General features: G+C 45.3%; 1 pseudogene; it reads left to right on the top strand.

The window, feature by feature from the left end:
• The first annotated feature begins 3,353 nt into the window (after positions 1 to 3,353).
• Positions 3,354 to 5,304, top strand: LOC102915895 (zinc finger and SCAN domain-containing protein 10 pseudogene; annotated as a pseudogene).
• The last annotated feature ends 5,595 nt before the right edge of the window (positions 5,305 to 10,899 follow it).

Genomic DNA, 10,899 nt, shown 5'->3' with positions numbered 1-10,899 from the left:
AGTGGTCTTGTCATGCAGTTCTGACCCCTTATAATTTCCAAGGTCATGCAGCCATTAAACTCAGTGATCTGTGCCCCTGCAGTCACTGCGCCCCGGTTGCTTGGGCCACCCTATTATCTCATGGTAAATAACAGACTGTCATCACACAAGTGTGTAATTACATCAGCTAAATGGTAAGGCAGGAAAAAGAAAAATGGGCCGTTCTCATGGCACTCGGCTGGGTAATATGTCAGACATTCCACACGCCTCTCAGAGCAGACCTCTAGACTCCCCTTGCTGGCAAGACCGTTCCTGGATGAAAATTACTTGTATTAAACGTTTAAATGCTGCTTGTTTGGGTAATGTTCAGATCAAGGGCTGGGCGAGTCTAGATGTTGGGGGAGGGGGGGCATTAGTATTTATCTACTGACTTGCCGGGCAGGGTTTATACCCTAGTGCTCAGGGCTTTGGAGAGTTTAGGGAATATTTTTGGAAGAGGGAAGACAATGCAGGCCTGTTTGCCAACACCCAGTTCGATTCATCCCTTTGTTGACATGCCTCTGAGGAACCACATATCTGTGGGCTAAGAAGTCAGCACAATGGGCATTGTTCAGAGCCCCTTTGTTGTGGCTGCCCCATGTGCATGGGTGGGGGAGGTTGCACATTGAAGTCATTCTCCACAGTGCCTGTGGTTGGATCTCTGGTTTTGTATCTACATATTCAGTGCTTCTGGACTTGGCAGCCCAAACAGTGATGATTTGGGAATGAAAGGAGTAAACCCAGCAAGAGATGCCACCACATCTTGAGTTAACACAAATTCTTACCTCCACACCTGGGCAGAGATTAAAGCATTGTCTATCCGTGACTTTGCATACACCTTGTGTTATCTGCTCAGGAAATCATCTATGGAAACATTTTCTTCTATGTTGAAATTACCTGGATCCCCCTCCCCCACTTTCACCTGACCTAGGAGTAAAGCTAGAGGAAGTACAGTTGTGCATGATAGAATATGTCTTAGGATCATCTGGCCTTCAAAACCATCCAGATGTTCAGGATCCCAAAGAAAAAAACAGGGCCCCACCCAGCAGGAGTAGCAGTGAACTATGAAAGAAGAAAGAAAGACAGAAATGAGGAAGAATCCAGTTCATTTCTGCCTCCTCATTGAGTTCCAGGACTTCCTTCCAGGAAAAGTCAAAATCCTTGTGGTGGTATCTGAGGAGAAGGTCCTCTGGGTTTGGGCTGGTGGAAGCGAATGTCAAGTACAGACAATGAAATCAACGTGAGGAACTTCACAGCTGTAACTGAGGAGGGTTGTGCTTTTAACTTCAGAAAAGACAAAAGAGAAGTTCTGACGGAAACAGACTTTTTAAAATGGGAACCCATTTACAAGTATACGTAGGAAACGGTAACAGCACACAAACTCTCCATCCGAGTCAGCAACCCTTGATATTGGGTATCAGAGCAAGCACAGAATCACAGTTGATGGAGTAACTATGAAGAGCCCTGGTCCTCCTTCAGGGAGCCTACTGGAATGGACATCAGTGGGCTGACCTTGCTGTCTCAGCAACGTAAAATGAGATTTTTTTTCTTTTTCCTTTCTTTTATTGTTTATTTGTTTGTTTAGTTTTTCGAGACAGGGTTTCTCTGTAACAGCCTTGGCTGTCCTGGAACTCGCTCTATAGACCAGGCTGGCCTCTAACTCACAGAGATCTTCCTGCCTCTGCCTCCCGAGTGCTGGGATTAAAGGTGTGCGCCACCGCTGCCCTGCTTTGGATTTATTTCTTTTATGAAAGTGCTTTCCTATGAAACCTTCATCATCAGAAAAAAAAAAAAAACAGAAACAAAACAAAAGAAAAACTTTCTCCCTTTCTGAATAAGTCTAAAAAATAATATCAGTTTGAAAGCAAACTTCAGAGACAAAAAGATTATCACTTGACCTGACCATGTTTCTGGAAATAGGGAAAGAGAAAGAAACTGACTGGGGGGGGGGGGGGTTCGAAGGGGGTGGGAGTGAGGGCGTGAGGGATGAGGGTCAGAGGGGTGGGGGTCAGAGGGGTGAATGAAGGTGAGGGGGGTGAGGGGGTTAAGACAGGAGGAGGGGTAAAGATGAGGAAAGAGGAAACAGGGAAGAAACATTTGAAACAAGGCACCCCTCTATGTTTAGTTGATTGAAAATCAGCCGTAAAGAAGGAAAAAGAGGAAATTGATGATGTAAATACAAACTGGAAAAGAAAGCAGATTTTTAACAAGTCAAGTTATATATAACTATATTATATATAAACCAGAAACAAGTAGAATCAACAACATAAAGAAGAAAACCCCACAGCATTCTGATGCTAAACACCATATTATTATCAGATTATTAGGTATTACAAGAAAACTACAGAGCAATACCCTCATGATACTGTTGTGTAAATGCAAAAATCCTTAACAGACTGAACTAGCCATGTAGGAATTCAGTGTGTCATCACCCTGTGAGACAAATCCCAGAAACACAGAGTGGTCCAACCTGAAAAAAAAAATCAATCGATGTAATAATCCAAATCAACAGCAATCAGAGATGACTCCATCATCTCAACAGCTGGAGAGACAGAACTAATAGAGTTCCACATTTATTTATCTTAACCCCTAGGTAAACTCGGAAAGAACATTCTAGTAGATGCTATTTATAGAAATCTACAGCTGTTAGCCTACTCAATATTGAAGGGACAAGACTTTCTTCCTGAAGCTGGGCACAGAGAATGTGGGTCCTGTCACCTCCAGTATTCCAAGCCTAACTAGATGATCCAGCCAGTGTGGGTAAGGTGATAAAAGAAATAGGAAGTATTTATAATGGAAAGCTAGAGATAAGTCTACTTATATAGCCAGAAAGTGATTTTACCTACGTAGACAATCTTTTCTAAAAGTCTCGAAAAATTTTTCTATCGCCTACAACTAACAAGTGAATTTGATGAGGTTTACAAAATTAATACTTTATCATAATCTCCATGTACAAACAGTGAAAATTATTACAATTAATTTTTAAAGATTTACAGAAATACCTAAATGAATGGCAATCTACAGCATGTTTAGAAATTAGAAGACTCAATATTGTTAGGATACTGACTCTTTCCATTTATTCACCTATAATTTCATTATAAACCAATAAAAATTCCAGATGGCTATTGGGAAGAAACTGGCAAACCAATTCTGAAAGGTACATGGAAAAGCAAAGATCCTCCCACTGCATTTTCCTGCAGTCTGTCCCCTGGCTGGCCTGTGCTGGCTCTTGTTCTGGATCCCTCCAAGGACCCCCAGACATCTCAGCCTCAGGACTCCATAGGGACTTGAGCAAAGGGACCTGAGAATTGGTCCAGCTGCAGGAGATGTGAAAAATGCTGGCAGAACCAGTCCCAGATGCCCTGGAACAAGAGCAGCTCAGAGAAGTGGAAATGGAAGAAGATGAGGAGGTTGACCAGGAGGATTCCAGGTGAGCAAAGGCCAGGCCTCCCGGAGGTGGCCCACAAGCTCCTCAGATGCTCCCACTATCCGGAGGACATGGGCCATGGGCGTCCCTGAGAGAGCTTCGGGAACTCTGCCACCACTGGCTGAAGCTGGCTCTGAGCTCCAGGAAACAAGAGTCTGGAGCTGTTGGTGATAGAGCAGTTCCTGTAGGGCTGCCCCAATGTGCTGAGCCCCCTATGGGGCCAGCTGCTCAGGGATGGAGAGGAGGCAGTACACAGCTGGAGTGTATGCCCAGAACCACCACTTGTGGGGCCACTGGATTTTAGCTTCAATGCTAGCAAGAATTGTCCCCTTACAGACATCACCTCGGACGAACAAGGTAGCCTTTCCCAGGTCCCCAGACAAAGCCCCTAAAGGGAGCTTCCCTTAGAGGAGACTCCAGCCCTGCATCCATTAATTGAATTACCCCCTATCTCAGCCAGTGCCCATCACTACGACTGAACCTGAGGAGTGGAGATTTGCCTCAAGTTCTAAGAGGCCAGTGAACCCAGAACCCCAGAAGATAGATACACCAGTGCCTTCAAGAAATCCATCCTTCCCAGTGTCCCTTATGGTGGAGGAGAATTCCAGAAACCAAGAAGTGAGAGCATATTGGAGTCCCTTACCCTTGAGGATATTTCACAAAAGGCTTGGTAGGCAAACCCTCTTGGATTTGGGAGCGGAATGCCAGACAAAGAAGAACGTAAAGTTGAAGAGTCTAAAGTGACTACTTGGCCCATCATCTCAGCGGAGTCCCAGACAGAGAGTCCTGGATTCTCGGGAGAATCTCTTCTCACCCAGGCACTAGGGCAGTAAAGGTGTGGAGGTCAGGGTAACCCCAGAGTCGGACGCAGAGGTGCAGTTCATTTGTGCACAGTGTGAACATCCCCCAGCTGTCCCACCTACGGGCCCCCCAGCTATGATTTCTCCCAGGTTTATTCCTTCTGGTGTGTGGTTCAGGAAGACCACTGTAGCTCCATCTTCAAGTTGCACCTGTGCGCACACTCGGACGAGTGACCACACACCTGTCATCTCGGCAACCACCGCGTTGACCAGAGATCACAGTTAGCGAAGCACTTGCTAATGCTGTCCTCTGAGCCCTCCTTCCAACGCGCTGACTGTGACCAGGGCTTCCAGTGTCGCTCCAGCCTCCTGCAACACCTGCTGGCACACGCCCTGGAACAAAATCAAATGCCAGATCCAGAAGACAAGACGGAAGTGCCAGGGATGGCAGTTGTCCTCTGCTCTCACTGAGGACAGACCTTCCAACAGCGCTCCAGCTTAAAGCATCCCCTGAGCATATAGGACAAGGGCAAGGATTATCAGTCCTCAGAAGACCCTGGCAACCTTAGCTCTCTCTAGGAAAGCAAGCCTTAAGTGCGCCGTGACTGTGGCAAGACCTTCTGATGCAGCAAACATCCGGTGACCCACAACTGAGTCCGTACTAGCTAATGACCCCTTTCCTGCCAGGCCTCTGGGGGCTACTTCATCCAAAGTTCCAAGCATGTCAGCACCAGTAGGTGCCCACAGGTGAGAAGCCCCATGCCTGTCCCCAGTGCAGCAAACTCTTAGGGGGATGCAACGTCCCTGCTCGCCATCTGCTGACCTTACCATTGTGCTCAATGTAGCAAAAGCTTCCGCCAAATGCAAGGCCTGGCCCATCACCTGCGCAGCCGTGGGGGTGGGGATGGGATGGGGTGGGGCTACAAATGCAGTTTTGGCAGTGAGGGCTTCTGCCAGAGTGCCCACACCGCCGTTCACCAACGCATCCCCGGTCCCTGTGACACCTGTGGTCCCCGCATCCGCAACAGCCAGCTCCAACTTGGCTCACCACTGCTGTAGCGGCTTTGGCAAGTGTCCCTACAGCTGCCCAATCTGCTGCGCTACCTGGTCACACACCGCAGGATAGGGAAGAGATGGAAGGCCCCCCAAAAGTATCTGGAGTGTGGCAAGAGCAATTGCGACCAGCTGTGCCGCCTACTAGTGTATGCAGGTGCCCGCGGGGCCTTACTCCCGCATGCAGTGCGGCTTCGGCTGCAATTCGCATCTGCTGCGCCAGCTGCAAACCCGTGCCCAGGAGATACTGTACTAGCCTCACCCATGTTCCAGCAGCCTGGACCCATATGCATCTCTCCCTGCCGTCAACGAGATTCCCTATAACGTCCCCTTCACACGTATCCCCCTGATTCTGCCAGTTTGGGCCTCCCCACCTTTGACCTCTTTCCCTGACCTCTGGGATGTTTCAGATGTTCCAAGTAAAGTTGCCCTCTTCAAAAAAAGAAACAAACAAACAAAGAAAGAAAGAAACAAAGAAAAAAGGAAACAAAAGAAAGGAAAGAAGGAAGGAAGGAAGAGAGAGAGAGAGGGAGAGAGAGAGAGAGAGAGAGAGAGAGAGAGAGAGAGAGAGAAAAGAAAGAAAAGAAAAGAAAAGAAAAGAAAAGAAAAGAAAAGAAAAGAAAAGAAAAGAAAAGAAAAGAAAAGAAAAGAAAAAAGAAAAGAAAAGAAAAGAAGGAGAGAGACGAGAGGTGGATCTGAAATAGTCAAACCCTTGGAAAAAGAAATTTTAAAAAGGTGGAGGAACATGACTATGCAATATCAAGACTTTATATAAAGCAACTACGGTCAAACAGTGTGATTCTGGCCAACAGATACATGGACTCAAGAGAGCTAAGGACAGTCAAGAAACAAGAATTCCTAGACATTCATGAAAAAGAAGTCAAAATGCATGTCCACATAGAAACTGCATCTGAATGCTTGCAGCACGGTCAGGAATTAGAAACAACCCATGTGAATGCACAAACTGGGAAATCAACTGCAGGCCACACGTAACGAGGAAGATGGCTCAGCAGAGACGGGAACAAACCGATTACTGCACACACAGTGCACAGATGAACCCCAAAAGCATCCAGAGAAAGAAGCAAACAGGGTCTCTGTGTGTGATCCTGGTTTGTGACGTTACTAAAGCAGCTGAAGCATTTGCCTCTCAAAGGAGTCGAGTCAGGTCAGTGGGCTCTGGACACTTGGTGGAGGGAAAAGATTAATTAGGAAGGACATAGAGAAACACTTGTGGCGACAGGAATGTGCTGGGATGCATGACCATAAATTCCTCTCATATATTTGTAGAACTCTATACCACAAATGAGAACATTAATTGCATGTGGCTCATTACCCCATGAGCCATATATATATGGGAGAAAATAACTTATAGGAAAAAATGACAATGAAAGCCAGAAAAAAAACTATCAAGTCAGAGGAGCTTGCCACCTGATGTCTGTAACATATAAGCGAAGATTAAATTTAGGGTTATTGGACATCAATAAGATTTATATAATTATTTTTCATGTTTGTAAGAAAAAACAATTAGCCTTAAGGATTGTCAACAAGAAAAAGATGTACTATAGATGCCAGTCAACGTAACTCAAGAGACAAGTTACTTCCCACAGGCAGTGAGCTGAACAGTGATTCCATGAAGACATGCTTGGGTCTTCTCATTTGGAGGCTATGAGTATTAGGTTATATAGCAGAAGTGTGGTAAGTGTGCTCCAGATAGCAGAGGATGGGATTAAACTTAGTATCTGGAGAGGAGGGGCTTGAAAACATAATACTTATTATAAGGGAGGTTGTCTGAGGACACAGAGGAGGCAGGTGACATAGAGACATGTTTCTGTAAGAATGATGCAGCCACCAGCCTGAGACTGCTAACAGCCACGGAGATGGCAGCAGATGTCATTACCTACCCACCTAAGCACCAGTCCGTGTCCCTCATTAGTAAAGGATCCTGCATCCCACCCTGCTCTAGAACCGTAACTTAAGCCATCCTTACAGATAAGGCAACGACTGAGATCAAAGCTAAAGTGGTTGGCAAATGTTTCGGTCACAGGCTCTCCAAATAACTTGATTGTTTTAATGGCTTGAAGATGTCTGTAGCCATCTCCCATCTGTTATCCAGTTATCTTCAGCGATAGAAGGGAGAGCTACTGTTCCAGCTGTCACTTCTCTGCAATGAGCATCCTTGGACCCAGAGGGCATGCATTAAGGATGGGAGAGCAAAAAAGATAGAAGTAACATGGAGTCGCAGGAACAGTCCTGGCCTCCTTGCCTGTTTTGCATGCATAAAAAAGCAAGCCTTGTGTTGTGAATCCAACTTTATATTACATTTCTGTAGACCCGTAACCAAAAGCAATTCCCAGCTTACTCCAAGATCTAATTAACTTTATAAAAATGATACTGAAACTAGAGAAAGTTAAGAATGAGAAGTTGCTGATAGCATCAGTTTTCCTCTGGGTTAGCTTTCCAGAGAACAAATTTGCTGATCTCATAGGAGATGTCTTTCATTTTAATTTGCTAATCTCTGTTTTCTTTTTCAGTTAGACTGAAAACAGGCAGTCAGATCATTCATACGTCACGCCTCTCTATATGCTCTGAGTCACATGGAGAGAGTACATATGGGCCTATGGCTGATATTTCACATTCAGTATCCCCAATAGCCTGAACATGTGCATATCTTTCAGTTACCTGCTTGATAATGTAAACATCTGAATTTGACGAGTCCTGACAGCAGTCAACAAGGGTCCAAGCCAACATCATTTTTCTCTGTCTGTTCATTTGCGCCTTTGATGCTCTAAGCCAGTACCAGATCACTGGAGGGTAGTTCTGCTCACAAGAGAACAATGGTTACCTCATTTACATGAGCCAATATATGAGGTAGAAAGGCAGAGACTGTACATACACACACCTCCTACCACCATGAGAGTCTGATTATACTTAGGCTCAATTCTTTCCCTAAATGTAGTCAGCAGAATAATTAACAAGAAAAAATAGTGCCACTCTAGTCTACAAACATAAAATATGTTAATAATTAAACATATTTCTCAACTTCTATGAGAATTTGAGTCAGCTTACATTTACACACATATGATAAAAGATGCAATTGCTTTAGTTATCAAATAAATAGGAAATGAATACCAACATTAGGAGACCACCAAGAGACAGGCATGCTGATAGTGCAGATGGGAGAGCAAAATGCTCCAGCATCTACTGTGGGGATCAGAGGAAACCCTGGGTGTGTGAAGTCCTGAGTGAATGTGTGTTGTTAACATGGCCACAGCTGTGTCAAGGACCCTAAGCCTTCCTTCTGGTCCTTATGCAGATGTTGACAGTGCGTGCCGAAATCGTCTATCAGCCTCCCTCCCACCCCTATATTTAGAGCCTGAAGACTCCTCCCCTACAAAGACTGTTCCTACAAAGATTAGCTAAACCTGCCTCCCTATTCAGCTGTATACCACAAACCCTCACTTGATTCAGCTATAGGCAATAACCCCACCTCTCTGCTCAACTATGTATTATAAACACACTGATCTTCCAAGGTCTGCAGTTTCTCCACCAGAAAGCCCTGTCTATTGATCCTGCCCTTTCTGTATGTCCGTGGGTCTACCATTTCTTCATCCCCTTGTTGCCCCAGTCAGGCCCGCTCCTGGAAATGGAAATGGTGCAAAGACACAGCAATCTATAGAGAGGAATAACTAGAAGAATCATAGAAAACTTTTCCACGTAGACACAAAACACCCACTACACACACACACACACACACACACACACACACACACACACACACACACACACACATATATGATATTTGAAGAGCAGGAGAGATGGTTCAGCACTTAAAAATGTTTCCTGCTCTTACAGAGAAACAGACTAACAGACTTCAGGTCCCAGCACCCACATCAGGAAGCTCCAGGGGATCTGACACCCTCTCTCAGCCTCTGGGGATACCTGCACTCATGTACATTCACACACATACACACACACACACACACACACACACACACACACACACTTAAAAATTTTAAATTTAAAGAAGAAATGGCACATAATATATACCCTATTAGTTTTCACAAATGTGGTGATGGCTGCTTCGGTTCGCCCACAACTGAGTTTACTGAAACTTAAGAGTTTTGGTGCTGAAACTGAAACAATACCTGGCAAACGAGGAATGTTGTTGACTGGTAGCAAATAATCCTAAATCCAATCACCTTGAATTGATATATCATTGTTATCTCTGTCTCTCTGAGTCAGGAATCTGGATATAGCTTAGGCAGACCTCTATCCCACACCGCTGCCACCACCCCCAAAGTAGCAGCTAAGGTGTCAGAGAAGGCTGAATTCTCAGCCAATGGATGAAGATGGTTTCCTAGTCCACTCATGAGCTTGCTTGCAAGACTTGGTCTGCCATAGGCTATGGGACCATTTGAACAGAAGCTTCTGTCATTTGCTGACCAAAGCTGCCCTCAGTTTCTTCCCATAGCAACTTGCTCCAATGAAACGACAATATCATTGTGTAAAAGACAGGGGTCACAATGTTTGATAACTTGAGCAGAAGCGTGGCACACCATCAATGCCGCCATATTGTATTGATCGAAAGGACTAGAGTGAAGAAAAGAACTCATTCTCACTACAAGAAGACTGGCTGCCAGACAAGGACCAAAGCATTGGTAATATACAATGCCAGGGCCTAGAGATCAACATCTGGAACATCTGGAATAAGCTCAGACTCTGATACATCTTCATCCAGCAATTCACATCCTCTCAACCCACAGCCATCTACCACCAGCTTCTCCCCAGAAAAAGCTCCAGAACAAAGGCTAACCTGCTCAAGGGAGACAATCCTTCTTGGGATAACTCTCTAAACATAGCTTCCATGGCCAGGGACACCCTCCTAAAATGTTCACGTTCAGGGAAGTTCAAGGCATGACATCTTCAGGAGAAATGCATGGTTCACTTGGATGGGGGCATTCCTACATCTATGTCTGTTCACCATGTTTGTGTCTGGTGTGCAAGGAGGCCAGAAGAGAGCCTATGATCACCTAAAACTACAGTTAAAGATGGCATCAGCCCACCATGCAGGTCCTGGGAATCGAACCCAAGTCCTCAGCAAGAGCAGCCAGGAGTCTTAACCACTAAGCCACATCTCCAGCCCCTTGTGGTTCACTTGTATTTCCTCCCAGTCCAGAAACAACTCACCAGCCCAGGATTATTTTTAATCATCACCCATGCAGCTTGGAAATCAGTTTGGATTCTACACTTAAGATGCTTGAGGTTAACTGAGCTCGCAAGGCAAGCAATGCTTAAATCATCCCGCAGCAGTAAAGATTGTCTTACCCTGGGCCCATCCTTCCTTCCACAGAGTAGATTCTTCCCTTCTCCAGAACGTTGCAGGCATGATGGCAAGACTGCCCCCTAGGCCATGGGTTAGCTCCCAGGGAAGCAGTGGAAGAAGAGGAAAACTTCAAACCTAGCTTCAGCCCATCCCCTTGTATTTCCAAAGCTTGAAGGATGAAGCTGATGTTGTTTTTGCTTTTTGGTTTTGTTTGTAGCTTGTTTCTTTGTTTGTTTTAAACAATCGATTTCTGAAGCAATACCCTGGGGAACAAGGTG

Source organism: Peromyscus maniculatus, chromosome 15 (genome assembly GCF_049852395.1).
Source record: "Peromyscus maniculatus bairdii isolate BWxNUB_F1_BW_parent chromosome 15, HU_Pman_BW_mat_3.1, whole genome shotgun sequence".
Classification (NCBI taxonomy): Eukaryota; Metazoa; Chordata; class Mammalia; order Rodentia; family Cricetidae; genus Peromyscus; species Peromyscus maniculatus.
This window is presented reverse-complemented; position numbering and strand designations above follow the sequence as displayed.